Source organism: Leptonychotes weddellii, chromosome 13, assembly GCF_054177405.1.
Source record: "Leptonychotes weddellii isolate Sample4059 chromosome 13, ASM5417740v2, whole genome shotgun sequence".
In the NCBI taxonomy this organism is placed as follows: domain Eukaryota; kingdom Metazoa; phylum Chordata; class Mammalia; order Carnivora; family Phocidae; genus Leptonychotes; species Leptonychotes weddellii.
In genome coordinates, this window is record NC_138381.1 from 74,174,869 (window position 1) to 74,200,811 (window position 25,943).

Here is a 25,943-nt window from a genome sequence, read left to right on the forward strand (position 1 = left end):
CCACCATGAACCTGTATGCATCCAGTTTACTCATTTGCCCGCTTCTGTACATTGTTCCAAAAATCTGAGAACAGGATTGGAAACCCAGCTACCTCCAGAGCTAAAACACCTTTGCCACCCTTGGCTACTACCCAGACTCCCTTTGTCTCCTCCCTTCTTCCTTGCTGTTACATTAAGCAAAACTTCTCCATTGGCAAATAAATGCTTTTTCCATCAATAACCACAGATGACTAAATCAAACCTTTAGCTGCTGTTCTTATCTCTTAAACAGACCCATGGATTTCCCAACTAATCAGAAGGTGAATCAAATGCTGCCATTTGAGGTGGGAGATAATCCGGTCAATTTCTTCCAGGAGGAGGGATCTGGGTGGGAATTTGCGTATGGCCCCCAAAAAACAAACACTCTTGTAAATAAAGCCAGCCTCCATCCTGTCTCCACAATGCAACTCTTATTGAGTGAGTCAGGTGTTTGGCTGATTAAAAATTGATCCATTTCAAAATCTAATCAACAGAATAGGATTCTTTCATACGTTATCAAGAGAGCTGCTGACATCGAAAACCAAACCTGTTATTAACCCATGAACTCCAGTGACCTGCTGCTCGCCGCTCCGCGGGACCGTAAATTATTCAGTGGTCCAAGACTGGGGCTAGCAAGCCTGATGGATTTAGACAGGGGCGCAGTCCAGGGAGCTCAGGTCGATGGCGTGGCCCCACTGGTCCCCAGAGGCTAGGGTTCCAGACACTTGGGGTCTTCGGATCATGACTGCGAATACATTAGCCCCATCCAGCTGGGTCTTGCCATGGCTGTGCCTTTGACGGAAAAGCCTCGCTCAACTCTCCAAGCAGAGCAGGGAGGCTGGCCCGGGCCTCGGGTGGCTGTGGGGCTGGGGAACAATATTATCCCTAATTCCCAAGTTAATAAATTATTTTCCTTGAACTACAGAAAGGGAAAAAATAAACAAAGATGAGGGGGCCTGGCTGCATCTGCAAACAGTTAGGAACAGGCAATACAGTCAGTTCAAATATTTTACCTCCTCGCACAATGAAGAGCTCTGTTGCAATGGGACCGTTTAAAAGAGGAGATGAAAAAAGCCAGCCATTGGCTGTTTATGTGTCTGGCAGGGCCCAGAGGGGCAACAGGCTTTCTTGCCAACTTCTAGACTCTTTGACCTTGAATTAAAGCCTCGTTACGAGTCCTATCTTAGGGCGCCCGGGTGGCTCAGTTGGTTAAGCGACTGCCTTCGGCTCGGGTCATGATCCTGGAGTCCCGGGATCGAGTCCCACATCGGGCTCCCTGCTCAGCAGGGGGTCTGCTTCTCCCTCTGCCCTCTTCCCTCTCGTGCTCTCTGTCTCTCATTCTCTCTCAAATAAATAAATAAATAAATCTTTTTTTAAAAAAAAAGAGTCCTATCTTATAAAAACAAGAGCAGAGTAAATAAAGGCTTTTTTAAAGGACACATACATACCCACACCAAAGTCTGCATCCTGCTAAGCAAGCAGGAAATCCAGTGGCTGCACCGGCATTATTATTTTGGGGCCCATATTCCACAGCTGACCTGATTAGAGAGGATGATTTAAGAGGGAAAAATGTGAGTCTCAGGCAGGGCTGGAAGGAGCCTGGAAACTGGAATGAACTGGACCACCGCTGAGTGATGACGGGGACAGACGTGAGCCATTTCCTTGTTCTGAGCTTCTAGGAGACCCCGGAGGAATAGAGACACCAGCACGGTCTCTACGGAGCAACCCCTGGCAGAGCCAGCCAGGCTCTGTGAGCTGTGCAGGCAAGCCACATTGGAATCCCAGCTCTACCACTTCGTGGCTGTGATCATGGGCACGTGATTCAGTTCCTCTCAGCCTCAGCTTTCTCATCTGTCCAATGGGAATAATAAAGCCGCTATGTATTTTAAGTTCTCCAGGTTTTCCCTGTATGAGAGGCACACTGGAATTACTCAAATGCTCCACAGATGGTATCTGTTGTTATTGTTAATATTATTGCTATTAGGACGCCAGGTGTTTTGCACTCCTTAGAGGAGTGTACGATAAAGTCGGCAGTGGATTAACATCCTCCTCAACTGCATATTTCCCACCCAAATGCTTGACCTTTATGAAAATTAGGATTCCAACCTGCCTCTTCAGTGCATGAGGCTTTAGTAGGAACCCCAGAAAGAACCTGTACAATATGTGCTTGAGCCTGAAAGCCAAAGTCCTGGGTTTAAATCCCAGTCCTGCCAGTTGATAGCTGTGTGATTTTGGGAACATGAATTCACTTTTCTGAACCTTAGTTTTCACAACTTCAAAAAAATGGGGGTGATCATACCAACTTCCTGGAACTCACTTAGCATGGTGCCTGGCACACAGTAAGCCCTCAATGAATGCTGGCTGTTATCACCATCATTATTATTCAGACTCAGTTTTCCATTTGGCCAAGAGGAGACTCTTTTTTTTCACTTGCTAGCCAGTATTGAACCTGACCGGAGCCTCTTACTGAGTGACCCTGGGCAAGTTACTCCGCCTCTCTGAACCCTGCGTTCCCTCCAACAGGGGTAAACAATGAAGACTACAAACTCTGAAGGGCAAGGCCCGCATCGGTCTTGGCCACAACACTACTCCTCCAGTGGACAACCGTGCCCAGTCTACAACGAACAGTTAAAGAAAGAAAAAAAGATAGCACTATAATTAAAATATTTGCTTGACGAGTTCTTCCCCCCAAAACGTCTACACCTAGCACAAGCTGTCAGCAGCAAATAAATGTAGAAAGAAGGTGAGTATTTCCTTCCTCAGACCCAAACCCTGAGGAGCCCTCCTTGCAGGGGCGGAAAGCACCTAACCCACTCCAGCCTAAACCGCCTGGACATGTTGGCTCTGCCCCAGAGAGCACCCAGGAGGCCAGAGAGAGGCTGACTCCCCAGCCAACAAACTCTTACAGATCACCAGGAATCCTCTCTTAAATGATAATATATTTATAAGTCTGAGGCCCCTATGACCTCTCCTCAAAGCAAAATCATCCTCTGGAGGCCCCTCGACCTGATCATATTGATCCCGTCTGAGCTGTAATTTTGTGGCTTTGAGTTGAGGAGACAAGGACGGCCTGCCCAGCTGGCTGTGGCCTGGCAGCTCCAGGGGTGCCTGGCAGTGGCTGCGATGAAAAAGAAATCAGATCTGTCCTCCAAAGTCAGAGGAGCAGCTGCCCCGGCAGGCAGGACTCAGGTAGGGGACAGGAGTGGCAGTGGGCATCGTCTCCGCCCACCACTGTCCTCAGGCCCAGCCTGGCCCAATCCAGACCAGAGAAGACCCATGGGGACTGAATGAATGGACCATAAGTCCTTGAGGCTCTGGCCAGGCAGTGATTCTGGGAGCCCAGGCCCTGCCCCATGGCCAGGCCCAACCTTACCTGGCCAGACGGTGGGATCTCCAGAGACCTCAGGTTTGGACCCAAGGGGCGCCATGCCACCCACGCTGGCAGCCAGAACCTGGTGGGCACCTTGAGCTGAGACGGGCTCCCAGGACAGCCAAGTCCGCCCTGCTGCTGATGCCGCCTTTACTGTTTATCCACTGTCTGTTTTCCTCATGACAGGCCTTCCAAGAACTGCAGACAGAAATCAATGCAGCTGGTCCTAGTGCCCACATTCCCGCCCCCACCCATCCCTCCTGCTGCCAAAGTTCAGTGTTGCTTCCTATAAAGCTGGGGCAGGCTCCTAGCTGAGCTTGAAGGGAAGCTGAGCTAGGGACACCCCCTCAACCCCTGACCCAGATTGGAGGCCTTGGGCAGAGGAGTCCCAGGAAAGGCTAGGCAAGGCCAGGCCCTTTATCTTCACCCAGTGGGGAGAGCTAAGCAGGCAGGGAGCTGCAAGGAAGAGTTTTTCCTGCCCAACCTTCCACTTAGCACATCCTCAACATGGCAACAGGAGTTTACCCTAAAGTTTTGGTTCTGAGTCACCTGGAGCCTTGGTGGAAAATTCAGACTCTCATCCCGGCCTTGGAGATTCAATTTCAAGAGATCTGGGGTAGGGCTGGGATTCTGTACTTTAACAAGCCCCCTAGGTGATTCAAACGGGAAGGTAAGTTTGGGAAACACAATTTGTGTGCAGCTTCCAGGATGCTAATCACTGCAATGCTCAGCAGAGAAAGAAACTGTAATTAAGAGGATAACTAGATAATGGGGCACCTGGGTGGCTCAGTTGGTTAAGCATCGGACTCTTGATTTTGGCTCAGGTCATGATCTTAGGTTTGTGAGATAGAGCCCCGAGTCAGGCTCCGCGATGGGCACCTGCTTGAGATTCTCTCTTTCCCTCTCCCTCCCTCTACCCCTCCCCTCCACACTCGCATGTAAGCGTGTGCACGTGCTCTCTCTCTCAAATTGAAAAAAAAAGGGGGGGATAGCTAGATAAAATAAAGGACTCCTGGATAAATGTGAATTCAGATAAACAATGTATATTATTGAGTATAAGTATGTCCCAAATATTGTATGGGCTCTATTTAGATTAAATATTATTTGTTGTTTATCTGAAATTCAAATTTAACCAGGCATCCGATATTATTTTTATTTTTTGCAAAATCTGGCAACCCAAACTGAAAAACATCTACCATCCCACGCCAAAGGCTAACTGAGAGAATATTATATAGCCTTTAAAATGGATAGAAACAGTCAACACAGCATTTGCCATGCCAGGCCCTGTTCCACATGCCTCACATTTATTACTTAACTCATGTAAATATCCAAATATTTATCATCCAAATAACAGAGGCAGGCATTATTGTCCTTTTTGACAGAAGAGGAAACTGAGGCACAGAGTGATGAAGTCACTTGGCTAAAGCCACACAGCTGGAAAGGCAGAGCTGGGTGATAAACTAAAGGAAGTCAGATTCCAGAGTTAAGGACAATCACTTTACTGCTCTCTAATGGGAGAATAAATGATAAGAGACATAAAAGACAAGATCATGTAATCTAGCATGAGGTGGAACAATACTTACAGCGTGGTCTCATTCCATAAAATGTATATGTAAGTTATATATAAAGGCATTAGAGGAATGATTGGAAGGTCATGCACACCTGGCAGAAGTGTAAACCAGTACAAACACTTTGGAAAACCACCAAAGCTAAGCACACGCCTTCTGTAACCCGGCCATTCTACTCCTTGACATATAGCCTTGAGTCTCAACCAGAGGTGATGTTTGCCCACCTCCTCTGGGACACTGGCAATCCTTGGAGACACTTTTGATTGTTGCAAGTTGGGAGATGCTCCTGTCATCTAGTGGGTAAAGGCCAGGGATGCTGCTAAACATCCTACAATACCCAGGGCAGTCCCCACAACAAAGAATCATCCATCCCCAAATGTCAATAGTGGCAAGATGGAGAAACCCTGATATATTCCCAAGAAAAATGTATGTGCTTATGCACCAACAGACAATCCTAACAATGCTCTCGTAGGAGCCCCAAACTGGAAGACACCCAAATGCCCATCAATAGGAGAATGTATGAATAAGTTGTGGTCTATTCACACAAAAGAATGCTAGATGGCAATGAGAATGAATGAACCACAACTACACACAACGTGGGTGAATCTTGAGAACACAATGTTGGTGAAAGAAGCCAGACACAAAATAGTATGTGCTGGCTGATTCTTTCTACAGAAAATTCACAAACAGACAAAACTGATGTGTGCTGTTAGAAGTCAGAAGAGGTCACATTTGGGGGGCAGGTTGGCAGTGACGAGAAAGGGCATGATACAGCTTCTGTGGTGGGAGCAGGGATGTTCTATTTGTTAATCTGAGTGGGTTTTTTAAAAGATGTTATTTATTTATTTATTTGAGAGTGTGCGTGCTCATGAGAGACAGAGAGAGAGAGAGAGCAAGAGAGAGCACGCACGAGCTGGGGGAGGGGCAGAGGGAGAGGGAGAGAAAGAATCCCAAGCAGACTCCCCGCTGAGTGCAGAGCCTGACACAGGGCTTGATCTCACAACCCTGAGATCATGACGTGAGCTGAAACCAAGAGTTGGACACTTAACCGACTGAACCACCCAGGGACCCCTGATCTGTGTTCTTTTCTGTATATTTGTTACATTTGGACAAAAAGTCTGAAGAAACGGTGATAAAGATTTATCTCAGAAGCAGGTGATTTTTATTTTCTTCTTTTTGCTTATTTGTTCTTTCCAGAATTGCCACATTGAACATGTCTTACTTTCTTAATGACTGAGTAGGCCAACAGCAAATGCGTTTATTCATTCATCAAAAATGTGCTGACCCCTACAATGTGTCACTGTCCCCCAGCACAGGGCACTGGAGTTGGTGAGGGAAGAGCAACCCTGACTTCAAGGAGCTCACGGTCTTGGTGGGGGTGAGGAGAGGACAGAACTACAACCTGGGTCTGAGCCACAGCAGCCAGCAGCCAGGTATTTCACCCACCCAGCCCAGTGTTTTAATCCATTTGATTTCCCCCAGGGCAGGGTCACGTCTCCCCAGCTCTCTGGCACCCCCACTTCCCCACCAAACTTCCTCCTGCTTACCCAGGGCTGAATCCATCATTAATGTTACCGTCTGCCCCTCCACTCGTGGGAGTTAGCCATTCCCTGAATTAGATACTGCCATCAGCACTATACTCTGACAGAGAGACGGACAAGGGACTATAGAAACAGAGGAAGCAAAAATGTATGGGGGTGAGGAGGCCCAGGGGCCAGAGGATTTGCTCTTGATAGGAACAGAAACACATGGACAAAATACCACTATATAAATAAAGCAGGGTTTTATTTGTGGTCGACCCCAGGGGAGAGGTGTTGCCAAGAGTGGACACTTAAAAGAGAGTTGGGTGTGAAAGAGGAATAGGAGTCCACTGGATAGACCAGGTATGGAAAACTACTATGGACAGGGAAACAGCATGGAGGGGAAATAATGTTGCTCTCTGGAAGTCACACTCACTGTATTTTTATTTTTTTAACTTTATTTATTTGAGAGAGAGAGAGAGGACAAGCAGGGGGAGGGGCAGAGGAAGAAGCAGGCTCCCCCACTGAGCAGGGACCCGACATGGGGCTCTATTCCAGGACCCTGGGATCATGACCTGAGCCAAAGGCAGACGCTTACCCGACTGAGCCACCCAGGCGCCCTCACTCTCACTTTAATATGGCTGGTGCATGGGCTGTAAGGGAGGGTCAGCCAGGGTGCATCCAGGGAAGGGAGCACCAGCTAAAATTTATTAAGCACGATGTGCCAGGCACCGTGCTAAAGAAGTGTTGTGCCTGTATTATCTTCACTAAACCAAATGACTCTATTCTACAGATGGGAAAACTGGAGCTCCGAGAAGTGACAGGACTGGCTCAGTGAGGATGGCAGAACTGGGATCCAGAGCCACCTCCTTAACGCTGAGATCGTCCCCCTCCCCTCGCGTAAGAGAGCCATGGTGCCACACTGTCAGCACCCCTTCTCCTCTCCTCTCATGGGGCTGCCTGGAGCTACTAGACCCCCTGAGGCGGCACACAAGTCAGCAAAGAAGGGAACGGAGTCGACGGGGAAAGGCAGAGCAGGTGAGCTACAAAGCACTGCTGCACGGCCCTGCTGGGAACATAGTAGAAAATACCAGCTGCTCCAACCAGCATCGCCTTTAATCTCTTCAGAAAATGGTTGCTGCTCTTGGGTCCCCGGAGAGCCTAAAGTTTGGGCTGAAGGCTTTCTGGAAAAAAGCTCACTGCTGCCGGCATCTCCACAGTCACCCCGGGTGACGTCTGACACTCCAGCACCGACTCGCTGACAAGCGTCTTCAAAGGACAGAAATCGGCCAGCTTTGCCATCTTTTCATACAGATGTCATTCACCCACAGGAAGCGCCATGCATTGTGAGAGTTATTTTGGTTGGAGGAAGCCAACCCCAGAGCAAATCCAAGAAAGAAAGAAAAGGAAGGGGAGGGGGGAGAGCAACTCAGGCAAAATGTGAAAAAGTGGCGTTTGGCTAAACTGCACACAAAACAATCTTTTTCAAGATGATCTTTTTTGAGATCAAAGATGAACGGGGAGAACTGTGCTGAACGTCAGCAGGTGCAGCGGGCTCAGGAAGACGTTGTGGGACTTTGCATGTGTCTACGGGCCGCATTTTAATGGGCAAAAGCCAGGTCCAATGAGCCACCTGCTTGGCTCAAGTGTGACCGGGGAGGAGCTAGATGCCCCCTGCTAGGGGGTCCCAACGGGCTCCTCTGAAGTGAATCGGAGACCCAGAGGATGGGAACAGCCCACATCTGCTGACACTCTTGCGGAACCTTGTTTCTCTGGGAGATTTACTCACGTGACTATGGCCAAGTCACTGCCCAGCCCCTCTCCAAAAATTCTTGTGGAGAAAGAGTGTTCAAAATCCCATAGACTGTGGAGTGCTGCCCAGGGCTGTGTCCTGGCACACCGTGTAGCCTCCCTCTGTCCCCTTGTCCTCCACATGATGTTCTTCAAACAACAGGGCACAACCTGCACCACTCGGCAGGTCAGCACCAGGCCGGTGGCAGACATGACGTCTGTCTGCTTCACCTTTGTAGAAATTTGGTCATGTGGAATGAAGTGGCCAAAGTTTCCAGAACCTTCCATAGGTAGATGTTTTGGGGCATTTCTCATTGTAGGTGGTGGGAAGTTAATCTAAGGAGCTTAAACAAAACAACAAAAAACAACAGGGTAGGCACCCATGATCAGAGTATAAAGAGAGAGAGAGGAGAAAGCAGCCTCCACAATGATTAAACCAGGATTTTGTCTTTCTTCTTATCTTGACTCAGCATCTCTCTGCAGGCTGGTTGCACTCTGTCCCCATGTGGCTGTCTGCAACCCCAGCTACAGGCAACTCTAGGCTTCTATCCTTCCAGCACCTCAGCTAGAAAGAAAACAGACTCCCCTCTTTTTTCTAATTGAAAAATCCCTGAGAAGCTCTCTGACTGGCCCAGACTGAGCTATGTGACTTGCCTCTGGACTAATCACCATAGATAGGGGGTGGGAGTACTATGATTGGCAGCACCCCCTCTCCCTGGGTTGGGTGAGGTGATTGAGGGGAAGAGGTAGAAAGCACAAAGAAGGCCACTACAGGAACGGTAAGGTATAGAATGCTACAATACGGTGAGCAATGGTCTCTGTCCCATTGCCTGATTTTGCTATCCCATGAGCACTTGAGGGCTTTGCCACCTCCCCAGCCTGATTTCTCCAAGTCCATTACCATGAGAAGCAGACTCATAATGACCATCTGGGTCACAAAAAGGAATATTCACTGAACATTCCCCAGATACCAGGCACTCTGCCAAGCGTCTTCCATGAATGATCTCATTGGATCCTTTTGGCAACCCTTTGTCATCCCATCTTACAGTTGGAAAAGTTGATGTTCAGAAAAGTTCAGGGGCTCACCCAAGATCACACAGCTTGTAAGAGTCAAAGCTGGGAGCTGAGCCTGATTCTAGTGGACTCAAAGCCAGTGGTCTTAATTGTGACCCCATTCTGACTCCTAGAGTAAAACACTTCAAGGAGTTAAGCTCCCCTAGAGTGGCACAAGGGGATTTACATGTTGGGATAGAGGAAGGTCCCCAAGTATAATGACCATGGGGTGGCATTCCCTAGCACAGATGCTTGTCACTTGTACATAGCTGAACCCCCTTCTTCCCACACCCAGGGCCTAGCACCAGTAGATGCAACAAATGTTGGCCAAACTGGATTCAAGCCCTGGGCAAAGGATAAGATGGAGAGATTCCCCAGGAAATATTTAGCCTCTAGTCCCTGGGAGTGACAATGTGGGCCCTGGCCCCAAGGGCAAGTGACATGTGTCAGTTGACCTGAAAAGCATGGTGCTGCCAGACATTCTAAAGAAGAATTCTAGGGGGACGCCTGGGTGGCTCAGTCGGTTAAGCGTCTGCCTTCGGCTCAGGTCATGATCCCAGGGTCCTGGGATCGAGTCCCGCATCGGGCTCCCTGCTCCGCGGGGAGCCTGCTTCTACCTCTGCCTCTGTCTCTCTCTCTGTCTCTCATGAATAAATAAATAAAATCTTAAAAAAAAAAAAAAGAAAAAGAATTCTAGGGGCACCTGGGTGGCTCAGTCGTTAAGCATCTGCCTTTGGCTCAGGTCATGGCCCCAGGGTTCTGGGATCGAACCCCGCATTGGGCTCCCTGCTTGGCGGGAAGCCTGCTTCTCCCTCTCCCACTCCCCCTGCTTGTGTTCCCTCTCTCGCTATGTCTCTGTCAAATAAATAAAATCTTTAAAAAAAAAAAAATAAAGAAGAATTCTAATGAAGAAGCTCAACCTTTCATTACATTGAAAGAACTTCTGTGTCTAATAATATGGGAGACAAGATGACCCGAAAATATTCCCCACCACAAAGCACCCAGAAATGCTGGATAAAATATATCAGCATCCCTTTAAATATATAGGTCAGTTCAGTAAGAAAGGAAGAAAAATTCTCAAGGGCCAAAACTGAAAAGGAAACTCAAAATCAAACTGCTAAGTATGTGAACTTATACTTCAGTGCCCTTGGCAATGAAGGGGTGAGGACAGGTGCCCATGTTGGTAGTCCAGAGGCCTTCACCCTCAGTCAGAGTAGGTCAGAACACTTCTGTCCACTAATACAGGAAGAAGAGGAGACAATTTGATCTGTTTTAGCTTTGCCTCTAGATTGGAAAACCAAAAAGTAGCCTCCTCTGAGAATTTATAACTATGGGTCTGCCTTCACATGGGTTTGAAATTCAATTTTATACTACCCTTGGAGTTCTCAGACTTGTATGCATCAGAATCACCCGGATGGCCTGTTAAAACACAGATTGATGGTTCGACCCCCACCCCCCAGGATTCCTGATTCAGAAGATTTGGGATGAGGCTCAAGAATTTTCATGTCTAAGTTCCCAGATGCTGTTGGTCCAGGGAGCACACTTGGAGAACTACTTACTCAGCCAAGCAATTAACATTAAAAAAACAACAATCATTCTCCTCTGGTAATATCCCTGGACAAGATGCAAAAGCAAATACAAAATCTCCCTAGAGCAGGAGTGAGTGAACTATGACCTGTGGGCCAAATCCCACCTGCCCGCAGGCCAAGTCCAGCCATATCCACTAGTTGATGTATTTATGGGTGCTTTTGTTGCCCAACAGCAGAGCTGAGCAGATGTACCAGGGACTACAGACTGCAAAGCCAAGAATATTTATTATCTGGCCTTTCACAGAAAAAGTTGGCCAACTTCTACTCTGGAAATAACTCAGGCCACCCCAATCTCCAAAGATTCAATCCTACCAAAGATGAGCTCTCAATCTAAAATTACAAAATCCACAGGGAAACAGACTACTGTGTGTGAGAATTAACAGACATGACAACTAGCGGGATCAGATCCAAGAACCTCAGACAGTGGAATTATTTATATACAGATCTATAAACATAATAGAAGGACAGAGCCCACATCTAGCAACTCTCAGGTCCTCAATCAAGGGGAAAAATGATACTGAAGATGATGATATTTACTGAGGGCCTACTGTGTGCCACGCTTTGGATCAAGTGCTTTATATGGTCCAAATCCTTTTCATGTGAAGAAATTCCACATCAAGTATGAGACCAAAGCTCAGAGATGTCTCTTCACTTGCCTAACTTTTTTACACAGCAAATATGAAGCAGAGCCAGGATGAAACCCGGGTCTTGGCTAAAACCGAGTTCTAGAAGGTTCTGGACACTATGACTCACTTCCACTCCACAACAAGGTGATACATGACAGAGATCAAGAGCTCTTGACTTGGGAGTAAATGGCTCCAAGTTTGGAGGACTCAAGGACCCCATGAAACTACACACAAAATGCTATGTGTATCTATCATGCTCTGGAAGAGAAGATCCATAGCTTTCACCAGATTCTCAAAGTCAAAGAACCCTGAGACAGCCAGATCCAAATGGGTATCTTTTCTCTACACCACACCAGAATCATGTTAGTAGCAAACATTTCTTATACACAATGACAGATACCATTTGAACTTTGTAAGTATGTGCTTGTTTAAATCCCACACTATAGAAAGTACTTTTATCATCCCCATTTTATAGATGAGAAAACTGAGGCCACAGAGGAGTCAAGTAACTTGCCTGGGGTCCCATAATTAGCAAGTGGCAGAACAGGGACCCCAGAGTGGAACATACTCACCTGCACACTTGACTTCTGCCAAACTGCCTCCTGATGCTCGAGGTAGCCAGCTCTCTAGTTCTGAATTCAATCACTTGTCTATACAAGCATGGAGGGCCCAGGGTCTTTCCTGTCTACCCTGGAACCATTTCCACACACACAAGAAACATGAGGGTCCTTCTACCTGCATTTCAGGGCAAAGCCCCATTCCTAATTCCAATCTCTATGTCCAGAGGAGTGTTTCCAAGGCCAGCCAGACATGAACTGGATATTTCTTGGGAGTGTGAGCATGCCCCTGTCCCCCACCTCCTCCCCTGGCACCAGCCCAGACACCAACTACCTACTTGGCTGGTGCCTTGCTCATCACCAGCATAAACACACATTTACCCAATTTTTCAGAATGAGCAATATTTATTCAACAGCCCAGAATGGCTCATACGGAACTATTAAACCCCATTGCCTCAGTCTGCAGCTCAGAGCATGATAATGAATCAGTATTTTGGAGCGATTACGATGCTAATAAGAATGTGTGAGGCACAGAATATCACTATGTAGGGGCAGCCGCCAAATCCCCCGGACTCCCTGCCTCATTTCGGGAATTCCTCCATTCCATAAACCAGCCTTCCTGAGAAACTCCAGCCCCAGAGGCGGGCCACGCTTGAGTTACTGGAACACAAAGCAGATGAGAAATAGAGCCCACCATTTTGCAGAGGGCAGGCCCCGCTATGCTAGCCCTCGGTGGGGATGTGGCGAGAGATGGTGCCCCCTCTTGACAGCTCTGACGGCCCTGCAGCTCCCTTTGCTGGTGGGGTTTAAGAGTTTTAGCATGGCATTTCACACACTCAGACACGCACAAACATTGGAGAAAAAAAAGACTCATTCCCTCAGGCTGCGTGCCTGGAGCAATGTTAGATTTGGTGGGGGTTTTTTGGTGTTTTTGTTTTTGTTTTGGATCTTTCTCTTTTCACAAGCCCCTAGGTAAATAATAAATGGCAGAAAGGAAGCATATATTTGAGGCCTTTCCTACCCCCTCCCCATTTGCCCAGGGAAATTGTCCCTTCCTTGACCTGCTCCATCCTGTACACTGGTGAATTTTTATGAATGCCTGGAGAGGCCAGGCATACAGTCTTCTGTTAGGAGATGGTGATGGGAGCAGCTGAGCCTCCTTATCTCGCCACTTCTCCCACACCAGGCTCTAGGCCCTAAGATCCCTCCAATTCTCCTCCTCTTTCATCCCTCCAGTCCCCCCTCCCCAGCCACTGTTCAGGATAAAAGGCCTCTGTTCAGGATAAAAGCCTCAGCAGGACCTACAAGCCCTGTTTAAGCCAACCCTGTCTATCCTCCCCAGCCACACCCCACTTCTCTGCCCCTCACCTCCTGCTCCAGCAACACTGGCCATCTTTCACTTCCTGGAACCAAAAGTGTGTCCTTCCACCCCAGGGCCTTTGCATGTGCTGCTCTGTCCTCTACCTGGACAACCACAGCCCCTCTTCTCTTGGCCAACTCAGGAGTCCTTCCCTAATTTCCAGACTACATCTGTTATACAATCTCATTATTCCTGACTCATTTCCTCCACAGCCCTCAGCAAGGTTTGCAATTTCAAATATGTGTGATTATTTGATTAATGTCAGTCTCTTAAGGGATTTTACTTCTAAACACCATGGAGACAACAGTGCCATGAGGGCAGAGAACATATTTGTGTTGATCACCAGGGCATCCCCAGCACATGGCCCAGGACCTGGCACATAGCAGGTGCCAGAGAAATATGGATGACTGACTGACTGACTGACTGACTGACTGTATGAATGAATGAATCCCTGAGCCTCAGCCCCCTCCCCACTCCGCTTTCTCAACTGGCTGCCTCTTCACTGAGTTGAGCCCCACAGCTTTTCAGGGCTTTGCTACAAGGCTCTGTTTTATCTACTGCAAGTGCCAAGTTCACATATCAAGCACCTGATAAATATTTAATCACAATAAAATGCTCATGGACCCCGCAATCAGAATAGCCCTGTGCCCTCCCCCTGGTCTAGCTCTGTGTGTTTGTGCGTGTCCGTGTGTGTCTGCACACATCTGTATTTCCACACAAGATTTCCCAGCGGACATGCATACAGGCAGAAAAGCACCTATGTGTGAATGTGCCTGCCATATTCATTCAACAAGGGTTAAGTGAGCACCCACTCCATGCCAAGCACAATTGCTGGGGGAAGAACAGCAAATAAGACAGACCCACTGCTGGCTACACAAGAGGTTCTAACACCTACTGGGTGTTACTATATGCCAGTCCCCAGTTAAACACTTCAGGTAAATTTACTCATCTAATACCAACAATATTCTCGTGAGAGAGGATACCCAATCCACAGACGTGGAAGCTAAGGCACAGATGGAAGAGCATTGGCCTGAAGTCTCACTGACAGAGCTAAATTTGAACCCTGTCTCCCCAACTTTGGAGACGGGTTCTTGGCCACAAGGCCCTCCATCCCTCATTGCCAACCAAGAACAGGGCCAAAAACATAAAACCAGAAACACATTTTTTTTTTCCATCACTGCTGTCTCTTAGAAGTAACCCCCCCCCCCCCGCCCACACACACACACACAAACAAAACAACAAAAACCTGGAGATGCCCAGGGACGAGGTCTGGCTGAGGGGAGAGTGATCCATTTGCTTCATAATATATTAGGCTGGTAAAATGCTTGTTTTAAAGACAGCAAAATGCTGTGGAAAAGGCTACTGCCAATGTTAAGTGAGGAGACCAGGAAACAGGATCAGACATACTGATGATGGCAAACCAGGGAGACAGAGGAGATGGAAGCACACCCAAGCGTTAACAGGGGTTGCGTTCTTGGCATCTTTTCTGCACTCCGTCTGTATTTTTTGAAGCCCTCCAATAACGTGGCAACATGGCTTTCATAAGACAAAATTGATTTTTTAAATCCCTTCTTTCCCTTCCGGCCATGGGATTCTGTGCCTGTGCCTCCCTGCCCACCTGCAACCCAAAAACCCTTCCTCGGTTCCTCTTGGCCCCCTAACAACTCAGGAATGAAAAGAGACAAGAAAGCAGAGTAAAGACAGTCATGGTGCCGTTGTGTGTCGGGGTCATGGGAATGCAGGATCGGGAAAATGGGCCTCTCCTCCCTCCTCTGTGTGTGTGTGTGTGCGCACGTGTGTGCACGAGGATGTGTGAGTCCATGTGTGCATGTGGCTGAGGATGCCCGGGGCCTGTGGCTCACCAAGCAGAGTCTCCCCAGACGGAGGCTGGTGTCCACACAGCCACAGCAGAGAAACTTCCCAGGGCCTCCCTGGGGAGGGGGCAGCAGGGCAGGCTGAAGGCCCCGGCATCCCAGGGCCAAGAAGTGGCAGGTGTCACCATTCGCTTTCTTTTAAGACGTGGAGCCCTTCTTGGAGGAAGATAACTGTGTCATTCCCCTTCATCTTTATACTGGCACCTGGCCATCCAGAGGATTAAGCTGATAATAGGGAGGAAGGGGGGAGGAGGCAGCAAGCCTTCCTTCTCTTTGCTTCTGAGCACCTCAGTCTTTCTTCGCCTCTCAGAGAAGCAGCCTTGTCTTGTCCTCACTTCATGGAGGTCACTGGCTCCCACAGACCTTCCCAGAGCTGCGGGCTGGGCTGGGTAGGGCAGGGCTGCCTGGGGAAGTACAATTGGCTCCTCTTAGCGTCTTCAAACCAAATTAAACTGATGCTTCCTGTTGGGGTCCAGAGAAGTTTAGGAGTGAGACCCATGCTTCCAACCGACTGAGCCACCCAGTCGCCCCGAGGAGTGAGACCCATGCTCCCAAAACTTTCTGGGAGCAGCAGAACTGTGGTGTCAACAACATATTTATTTGAGATACTATTATGTACCAAGCTCTGTGCTTGTGACAAGAGTCAACAACACAGACAAAAACACTGCCCTCAGGGGTCTTAAAAAAGACAAGGCCAGCAATCCCAATGAACTATGGTGTATTTATGGAGGAGCCCCCTAATCCTGCCAGGAGGTTCAGAAAAGCCTCCCAGATTAGAGAAGTGAGAGAAGTTTGCCTGGCAGTGATGACAAACGAGTTCCAGGCAGGGGGAACAGCATATGCAAAGGTCTGAGGTAAGAAAACATAAGGCATCTGTGCGTCAAATAACAGTTTAAGTCTGCCTGGGGGAGCTGGGGACTAGGAAATCTAGTAAGAGATTAAGATGGTGGAGGCAGACCAGGGTGGGAGAAGGTGATCACAACAGGCCTTGTAAAGCCAAGGTAAAAGCTTAGACTTAACCCCACAAACAATAGGGAGCCACTGAAAGTTTTTAACTGGAGTAGTGACCTGATTTTGTTTTTTTATAAAGAACACTCAAGGTGGAGCTCAGGGTTTGTGACTCTTGATTTTAATCTCAGAATCAAGCAAGGACATTGCCAAGTAATCTAAGTCACCACTACTTCCCTGCCATGATTTCCTGGGGATCTTTCTACGCAGAGTCCTATGACCTGCCAAAAAGACCACATGAGTTGGGAATCGAGGCCTTCGGTTCACATCTCAGGCATTGCTCTCTGACCCTCAGTCTTGCCCATCTGAGAAATGGAGGTAAGACTCCACCGGCCTCCTCAAGTTGTGAGGATTAAATGAGTTCATACCTGTCAGGGACGCAGCACGGTGGTTGGTGCTAGGAAAGCAGCTGATAAATAATCAATATTGAAATGATTATTTTCACCAATTTAAAGCCCCCTTAAGCACTGAGACAGATGTAGAGACCCAGCGACCACAAGTCCTGTCTGGCATTTATGAATAAGTTTGATCCATGTGGCCAGCATTTAATTATTTTCCATTTTCTTCCTACATTTACATCTTGAAAGAATGTTCATAAAACCCAGGTTTCTGGCTTCTCTTGAAAACCCCAACCATCTGCTTAAACCCACTGCTGTGCTGCCCCTCGAGCACCCCTGAAGGCGTGAGCCATGTCTTCTCCCCCAGCTCCAACTGTCAGACCAGCTGGGGGTTGACCCCAAAGTAGAGAGCTTCCTAAAGCTCAGGGCTGAAGATGCTAAATCTGGGTTGGGGGGAGGTGGGGGAGAGAGGGGCTGCTTGGCAGAGCCCACCCTCCGGCACAAATGTCCCCTCCTTGTTGTCCCCAGCAGCCCCCCCAACCACCTTCTCTTCGGTAACATCCCTTTCAAGTCATCCCTCCCTTACTCCAATATCTAAGGAGCTTTTGCCCTTAAAAGAAAATCCCAGCTCCATACTGTGGCCCTCAAGGCCCTGTGTGATCTGCCCCTGCCACCCTCTCCTATCTTTATCTCCTACCTCCCCACCTCTAGATACAGAAAGCTAAGACTGGGGGGAGCCAGGAAAGTAAGAAGAGGTTGGAAGTAAGTTGCCCCATTTTGCAGATGGGGAAAGATGAGGCATAAATGAGGCCCTCCCTGGAAACAAAAAGGTCCAGGAATCAGCCAAGCATCCTACTCCCCTCACTGGGAGGGGCCAGTTATCTCTAACTAGAACCCCCTTGACAGAGATCTCTGTCCTTATCAGGACGTTTGGGGGACATGGTCCTCTCCACCCACCACCCAATATGCTCAGTGGGGCTCTGCACATTTTTTTCAGAGACCAAGCCCAATTCCAGAAATGGAAAGGTAGCCCTCCGGACCCAGAAACCCTGCAAAGAGGGGCCGCCTCAGCATATGAGCCACTTCTCCAGCTGGCCAGCATGGCAGGTGCCATTACCTGCAAGGATGCCGTAAAACATCCCCTCGGGTCTCATCCTCTCAGGCACCATCCACCTTCTCTTGTACCTGCTATTTGAGAAATTGCTCTATGTCTCTGTGTCTCTTTTCCTCTCCTATGTTCTCCCTTCCTCCCCAGCCAGGGAAATGGGGAGGGGGAACCTCCCAAGATCCCCAATTTAAAATAAAGTCAGATCTTTTTCTCTCCCCTTCCTCACTACCTAATAACCACACTTGTGTGAAGTTGATGCTCTACATAACGAAAAGAGAGGCCTCCTTGGAGAGGGTACAATCAGACAATTTTTAAGATCATGGAGCATTAGACCATTCCCAACTGGGTTTACTAATCAAACAGCCAAATCCTTCATAACCAGCCAATCCCTACAGGGCAATTAAATCCTTCCCCTTTAAAACACTTGCCACACTGTCTGGGGACAGAAAGAAAAATTTGCAAAATTCATTTGATAAATTAGCCAGGGAAAAGAAAGGAGTGAATCAAGCTTTGTTCTTTTCATTTTTTTTAATTATGGAATTCACAATGCCTGAATAATGTTTAATAAGAACTATGAAAATTCCTAACAGTATTACAACACAACACAAAAGAATTAACCTGGTTACCGTGAAAAATTGCATATTTAATTAAGAACAGAGAGTTCAAAACTATCCAGAGATTTCAAAAGTGCTGTTGCCTGAGGGGCCAAATTACATGCTTCCAGGGCTGCTAACGGAGTTAGCGCGTTCAGTCATTACCCAGGCGTTCCCATTAAGTGACTCTGGGCAGATGACATCAAATTCATTTCAAAAGCACCAGGAACTGAAGCATTCACTTGGATAGTTTAAGGGAAAGCAACTATCCTGCTGGTACAAATCAGACCCCTTGTTGATAAAGGCAATAATTAAAGAATAATGTTAATTAGCTGCTTTTATTTGAAGAAAAGTACAGTAGTTGGAGCGCTTCCAGGCTGCTGAGGTGGGAGTCGCTCTTTCTGGAAGAATGAGAGGCTGCTGGTTGGAGTGGGGAGCCTGGGGCTCTACAGGAAGAAAGGATGATGGTGGAAGCTGAGGCAGGGAGCAAGACAGAGCCAATTAAAGAGGACACTGGCCTGGCCTGCCTGAAGCCTGAGTCCCCATGTTAGAATCAGCCTGGTCAATCCAAGGTCTTCAAGAGGACAACCTGGAAAGCGAGAAAAGATGGTGCAGTCACCATCAGGCCCACTTCCGTCATGGTAGACTCTGGCCAACCCAGATCTCCCTGTTCAGCTATTCCTGTCATGCCCAGTCCCCTCACGTGGCCATTTTTGTCACACTTACCCCCTCACACAACCTCCTGTCACACCTACTCCCTATGTGGCCATTTCCTGTCACACCCACTCTCCTCATACAATCTCCAGTCTCTTCACGGTCTGTCACACTTGGCCCTGAATCACCATTACCACTCTTACTGTAGCAGAGAGTTTTCCCCAAAGATGGCCACCACAGTATCTCTCATCACACAGGCTCTCCTTGCACTGTGACCTTGACATTGCTTCCATTGAGTGCCGGGGTCAAAAACCTCTCCCTTTGGACTCAGGTGGTCCTTTGTAAACTGCCTTGACCAGCAGGAAAAAATGGAAGTGATGCTATGTGACTTCCAAGACTAGATCATGAAAACACCTTTCCTCCCTCCTTGCTCCCTTGAGACACTCACCCTTAGAGCCCAACCATAATCTTATGAGGAAACCCAAAGTATCCTACACAGAGAGACCATATGGAGAGTCCACATGTTGGTGTTCTGGCTGGTAGCTGAAGGACCCAGCTGACAGCCAGCATCAACCACTAGATGTCTGACTCGTCGAGTTACCCCCAAACTCTGCATCTTCCCAGCTGAAGCCCCAGATGTCACAGAGTACAGATAAGCTGTTGCAGTTGGGCTCCATCTTCATTCCTGACTTGCAGATTCTGTGAGTAGAAATAGTTGTTTACCCCATTAAGTTTTGGAGTGGTTTTTCACACAGCAATAAATGACTGATACGTTACCAAAGACCCAAACAGTCACATATTTTAAGAATTGTCTTCATCCTCAACATCTCCCTTTCCTCGCAGACTCATCGAAGAGGACTAGCATAAGAAACAGGTCGATGGACAGGACCACCAGTGACAAAAACTTCAAAAGGAAACCATAATTAGCTTCTGCCTTCTGCCTCTTTAGTCAGCTCTCAACAGCCCCTGGATTCTCCAAGTGCATGCTCTGTGGGGCAGGAAGGACACAGCAAGCAGCAGGGTCTAGTGTGGAGGAGAGAGAACAGAGGAAACCCCACACTGTGGAAGACAAACTGAGGCCTCCATGCAGCTGAATGGTCTGCCCAGGACCCATGGCTGGTTCGCTGAGCTCAAGCTCAGATCCACCTAACTCCCAGTGAAGTGGTTTGATTCTCATTAGCAAGGTGCTTAATTAGGGCAGCTCATCAATAAGTCCCAGAGAAACAAATTACATTCTGGTTCAAGCCCACTCACTGTTGGCTGCCGGACCAGCACCAACCAACTAAAGGGGCCATCCCAGGCAGGGCACAAGGTAATGTATACCGAAGGGGCACCCGAGGCATCTAGGCAGCTCTGGGGGTCAGGGGCCTGGAGAAGCTGCCTTCCCCAGAGTGCCCCACAGTGGCAGCCAAGTGGGAAGCAGGAACTGGACCTGGGTTTCTCTCCTCCCACTCTGGGGATGCAGAAGGCCTCAGAAGACCTCATCTACCACAAGATGCCAAGATGCTCTGCTCTCCTCAGAAATAATTTCTTCCAGAGATGAATTTTACAAAGTAGGCCATGGGCCATGGGACCAACCCCCTCATTCACAGAGGCTGAGGAGGATGCCCTCTGAGGGATGGCACTGTCTCCGAGAGGCTTCCAGGCTGCTGGCCCGAGAGGCCCAGGGTCCAGCTACCCCTGGAAGTGAAGGGCAGGAAATAGGCCTGGCTCCTCCCAGAGTCCCTGGCATGGTCACCAGCTCTGACCTTGGCCCTTGGGACCCTGCCATCCCAGCTGCTTGTCAGTGCCCACTCCCAGGAATTCTGGCCCAGGCTCCTACTCCCACCAGCCAGTATTGCCCACCATGAGCAAAACACTATCACATAAGGAGGCAAAACTGCATGTACCCAACTATGCGTAGAATCTACTCTGGGTCTTTACAGAAATAACAAGAGGCAGGCCAGCCTATGAACTCAGGCTCTGGAGTCAGAATGCCTGACTCTGCTGAAGGACTGTGGGCAAGTCACTTAACCTTTCTATGCCTTAGCTTCCTCCTCTGCAAAATGGGGACAGTAATAGTATCTACATCATAGGGTTTGTTATGGGAATTAAGTCATTTAAATGAGAAAGCACTAAGAGTTGTGCCTGGCACGTAGCCACCCTTGATAAGTGTCTATTAAATTAAAAATAAATAAAATAAAAATTAGTAATAATTTTAAAAACCTCACAGCTCCTCTCATCCCTGAATGGTCATGTAAAGTCTGCCCATTCTCTGGAATAGCTACACTGAGGCCAGAAAAGGCAGAATCACCTCCACACCATTCACAAAGATGGCATGGCTGGTCCCAACATGCCCATGGGGGCCACACATGGAGGATCTATGGAACAACTGGGCTCAACCCACCCTCACCCCTACCCCCACTATCCAGCTCAACTAACTGCTGCCCTGCATGAAATGCAGGCCCAGGGATGCCAGCTCTTCTGCTGAACAAAGGCCAGGAATCTGAGGTTTTAAAATGTGACCTCTATTAGGGCACTAGGCAGTGTTCACCAAGTGCCACACCAGTTACTGCAGCTGTGATGTAGAGAAGTGAGCTCACCATCTGATGGGGGAGACCAACAAGGAACCAGGGAATCACCTGGCAGCCCGGCAGGGAATAGAGGATGGTGTCCCACCTAGCAGGAGTCAGGGAACTGCAAAGGGGAACAGTGTTCCAAGCAGAGGGAACAGCAAATGCAGAGGCTGAGAAGTGTGAAGAACACTGCAGTTTGGGGATAAGAAGGATGAAAAGGTGTCAGGAGCAAGACAGAGAGCTGAGGTTGGAGACTATGGAAGAAGCTGAGAGATTTCTAGAAGCCAGAAACTCCTGGGGCAAAATCCCATCTCTACTGGGGAAATGCAAATGTCTAGGGGAAGCCTCTGAACTCTGAGTACCTGTGGGTTAGCATGTTGTTCTCCCTGGAGAAGGTAAGCAGCCCTTGGATAGCCTCAGAGAAGTTACTTGGAAGGAGACTGGACCCTGGTAGAGTTCCTTCATCATTTGCCTCCATGCCATGGCCTGAAATCATCTCTCCCACTGCCAAGGCAAGAGGTAACAGGGAGCAAGCAGGACATCAGATGACAGAACATTTATGGAGGGCCTGAAACATACCAGACTCCATGCTGGGCCATACCATTATTGCTGCCTCCATTTCACAATAAGGAAACTGAGGCATGAAAAGGGGCGATCCTCTGGCTGCATCACACAGTGCTGAGAGGTGAGCCAATCTGTCTGGCGGGGGGCCCCCCTCTGCCCCTGCACCAACCTACCAACCTGGGGTTTTTCCCATTAAGGGATCAAGTTGGGGCTGGCAGAAACATGGCAGGTGCAGCAGCCAATTCTGAGGAGGCAGCACCCACACCAGCTGGCCCTGCAGTACCCCAAGTAACCTCCACTGCAGCAGGATCAATACTTGGGGGGCCATGCTTAGCTTTGGGGAAACCATTAAATGCTACATCAAACTAGTCAAAAAATAATTGCACAGCAAGGAGATGTTGAAAGGAGGTTTTGCCTGAGAGCATGAGCACACAAATGTGTGCACATACACAATAAGGTGTATTTGTGGACATAGACACACACTGATACACTCATGAGCACACTCACAGAGACACCTACATGTGTATACAGACATACACATTCAAAGACACACACATACAGAAACATGCTAAGATACACACACAAGGACGGAGACACACATAAATCTGCAAAGACCCACACACATACTCAAAAATATGGACACATAAAGAAGCAGTTGTACACATGTCAATGCATAAATATCATTGCACTACATTCACACCCATCTCTGTTCATCTGACTGATACTTTTTGAGAGCCTACAACTATGTGCTCACCTCTCTGCTGCTAGGTTCTGGAGACAAGCTGCTCTGTACCTTCATGGAGCCTAGAGTTCACACAAGGAAAAGGCATAACTAATAATCCACAGAGCTATATCTGATACCTGCCATGGTTAAGTACAGAAGAGATTTGGTCTACCATCTCAGGGAGTGGGGTGTGGGGGGGAGGAAAGTTGCCCCAGGGAAATGACACTGAGCAGGTTTCCAGGGTAGAGGAGGAGTTTATGGGGAAAGCGGGAGAGGGGGAAGACCGACAGATATGTGGGAAGAGTATCCCAAGCAGAGGGGAGCAGGTCATGTACAAGGGGGTATGGTGCAGAGGAAAATGAAGGAAGACATATCTGGAACATGGAAGGCACTGGGAATGTGGCTCAAGATCAAGGTCAAGAACAGAGGACATACTAAATAAAAATTAAAACTTAAAAAAAAGAACATACTAGAATTAAGCTAGTATAAATCTGAAGCTGATTCTGATAAGATGTATATGGTAAACCCTAGAGCAACTGCTAAAAAAAAAAATCTCAAAAGAATAGTTAAAAAACAGTTTAAAAATCATTAATGAAATTAAAGGCGCTACATGAGAAAATATTCATTCAACACAAGAAAAGGTAGAAAGGAGGAATAGAGGGAAAAAAAGACATGAGACATATAAAAAACAAAAAGCAAAATGGTAGACATAAGTCTAACTCTCAATAATAATATTAAATGTGAGTGGATTAAAAATCCAATCAAAAAGGGGCGCCTGGGTGGCTCAGTCGTTAAGCGTCTGCCTTCGGCTCAGGTCATGATCCCAGCGTTCTGGGATCAAGCCCCGCATCGGGCTCCCTGCTCCGCGGGAAGCCTGCTTCTCCCTCTCCCATTCCCCCTGCTTGTACTCCCTCTCTCACTGTGTCTCTCTCTGTCAAATAAATAAATAAAATCTTTAAAAAAAAAAATCCAATCAAAAAACAAATTTTCCAGACTGGACTAAAAAAAAACAAAACCCAAGATCCAACTATATGCTTCCCATAGGAGACACTTTAAATTCAGAGATACAAACAGATTGAAAATTAAAGGATGAAGAAAGATATATCATGCAAACAGCAATCATTAGAAAGTAGGAGTGGCTATATAGATATTAGACAAAATAGACTTTAAAACAACAACAACAAAAATGTTACTAGAGATAAAGAGAGATTTATAATGACAAAAGGGGTCATTTAATCAGGAAGATATAATAATTAAAAACATACATACGCTAATTAAAGCACCAAAACAGGAAAATGAAGCAAAACTGATGGAAATGAAGGGAAAAATAAATAATTCAACAATAATAGAAACTTCAGTATCTCACTTTCAACAGTAGTTAGAACTAGGCAGAAGATCAACAAGAAGAGAAGACTTGTAATACTATAAACCAAGAATGGTAGGCAGGGTCAGCAGTGCTGAGCCTGGAAGATTACATTGGGGCCTTTGCCCCAAAGGCAATGGGGAGCCACTGTACATGATTCTTAACAGGTTTTTAATAATTTCACTAGCTGCCACGTGCCAAAAAAGAGCGGGAGAGACCGGAGTGGGTACAGGGAAGCAAACTGGAGACCAAAGTCCAGGGGAGACGTGAATGGGGCATAATGGGTTGCTAGGTGGCTAAGTGGATGAATGGATAGATGGGTGGGTGGGTTGATGTGGACAAAAGGATGGATGGATGGATGGAGTCAGTAGGAAGAGAAAGGTAGGTGGATGAACTGCCGAGTGGATGGATAAAAATGGGTGAGTGGGCTTATGAATGAAGAGATGAAAGAATGTTCGATGGATGGTAGACAGGTGATCACCCAGTCCCTGCTAGACTTCCAGTAACATGGGTGCTCACAGATTGGACAAAACTAGAGTGAGAAAAGTCCTCTTTATTCTGTATTCCAGACCACATCGTCCATAATCCCCCAAGTAGACGTCCAACCCCTCTTCTGCCCAACAGCATCTCCATATATGAAGCCTAAGACATGGCTGGATAGAGCACCCTCATATGGTCTGGGTCACCTCACCTTTTCATGGTCCTTCCTCATGAGCAACACTTGGGAAACACTAGAAACCAGATCCACAAGGCCAGGGTGCAAAGAGCCCTTCTCAGACCGTAACTCAAGCCCTGGCCCCCCTTGCAGCAACTCTATTTCTGAGGAGGGGGACACAACACCCCTTGCCCACTGCATATCTGCCACTTAGAGGACTCCAAACCCCACACCAGCTGGCTACTTGCACAGGGGAAGGAGCGGCTGCCACCGTGCTGGGAGGCATCAGGCCGGTCCCCATGCAACCCTCTCCCATCCGCCACCACTGAATGGTGCTGATCTTCTAAACACGTGTGTGCCCAAAGCCTTCCCATCACTAAGACCTTCTCTGGGCAGAGATAACACATCAGTTTGTCACAGGCACTCTTTTACCTGTTTTCCAAACATCCCCTCCCTTCCCCCAATGATCCCTATCAGGCTAAACCCAGTAGGAACCAAACATACACTGGATCCTAATTCTCCACTGCTTCAAACCTTCAGTGTCTTCCAGCCTCCCTGAGAACAAAATCCAACGGAATCCACCCCCCTACCATGGTTCACAAGGGCCTCCTTCCTGCTCTGACCTCATCCCCTCCCAGACCTCCCTTCCTTGCCCACCTTGTCCCCGCCACACTGGCCTTCCTTCAGTTCCTAGATGTGCCAAACAGATGCCCACCTCAGGCAATTTCTTCTGCCTCACCTTTGCCTGACTGGCTCCTCATCATTCAGGTCTCAGACTAAATGTCACCTACTCTCTGTGGCCCTCCATGACCACCTGAAATAAACAGTGCCGCCTTCATCTTTATTTCAGCATCCGGTCAGTTCTTTTCTCTGTTCTATCTCTGGAGTCACACATTTATTTGTTTAGCCTGCCCCTCTATACCCAGCACCTGGCACCATCTTGGGCCCAAAGCACGGGCTCAATAAAAATTTGCTGTTTGCTGCATACATGTCGGGTTCACTGCAAAGACTGGCCAGACTGGATTTAAGTCCTGTGTGACCTCAGACAAGTGACT

At 47.9% G+C, this 25,943-nt stretch overlaps 2 protein-coding genes across 8 annotated transcripts in view; one reads left to right on the plus strand and one right to left on the minus strand.

Annotated features, from left to right (window-relative positions):
- The window catches only part of CUX2 (cut like homeobox 2), a 254,233-nt gene that overhangs the window by 215,414 nt on the left and 12,876 nt on the right, over positions 1-25,943 (minus strand). Inside the window, exon 1 of one of the 5 annotated variants that reach the window (XM_081802224.1) lies at positions 12,108-13,320. The exons of 3 other annotated variants lie outside the window; for them this stretch is intronic. The gene's annotated coding sequence lies outside the window, so the exon portion shown is untranslated. Of the gene's footprint in view, positions 1-3,391; positions 3,592-12,107; positions 13,321-25,943 lie in introns of those variants that run through there. One more of the 5 variants, XM_081802225.1, reaches the window with a different exon arrangement.
- The window catches only part of HVCN1 (hydrogen voltage gated channel 1), a 542,590-nt gene that overhangs the window by 213,011 nt on the left and 303,636 nt on the right, over positions 1-25,943 (plus strand). Inside the window, exon 1 of one of the 3 annotated variants that reach the window (XM_081802249.1) lies at positions 672-681. The exons of the other annotated variants lie outside the window; for them this stretch is intronic. The gene's annotated coding sequence lies outside the window, so the exon portion shown is untranslated. Of the gene's footprint in view, positions 1-671; positions 682-25,943 lie in introns of those variants that run through there. 3 annotated transcript variants of the gene reach the window in all.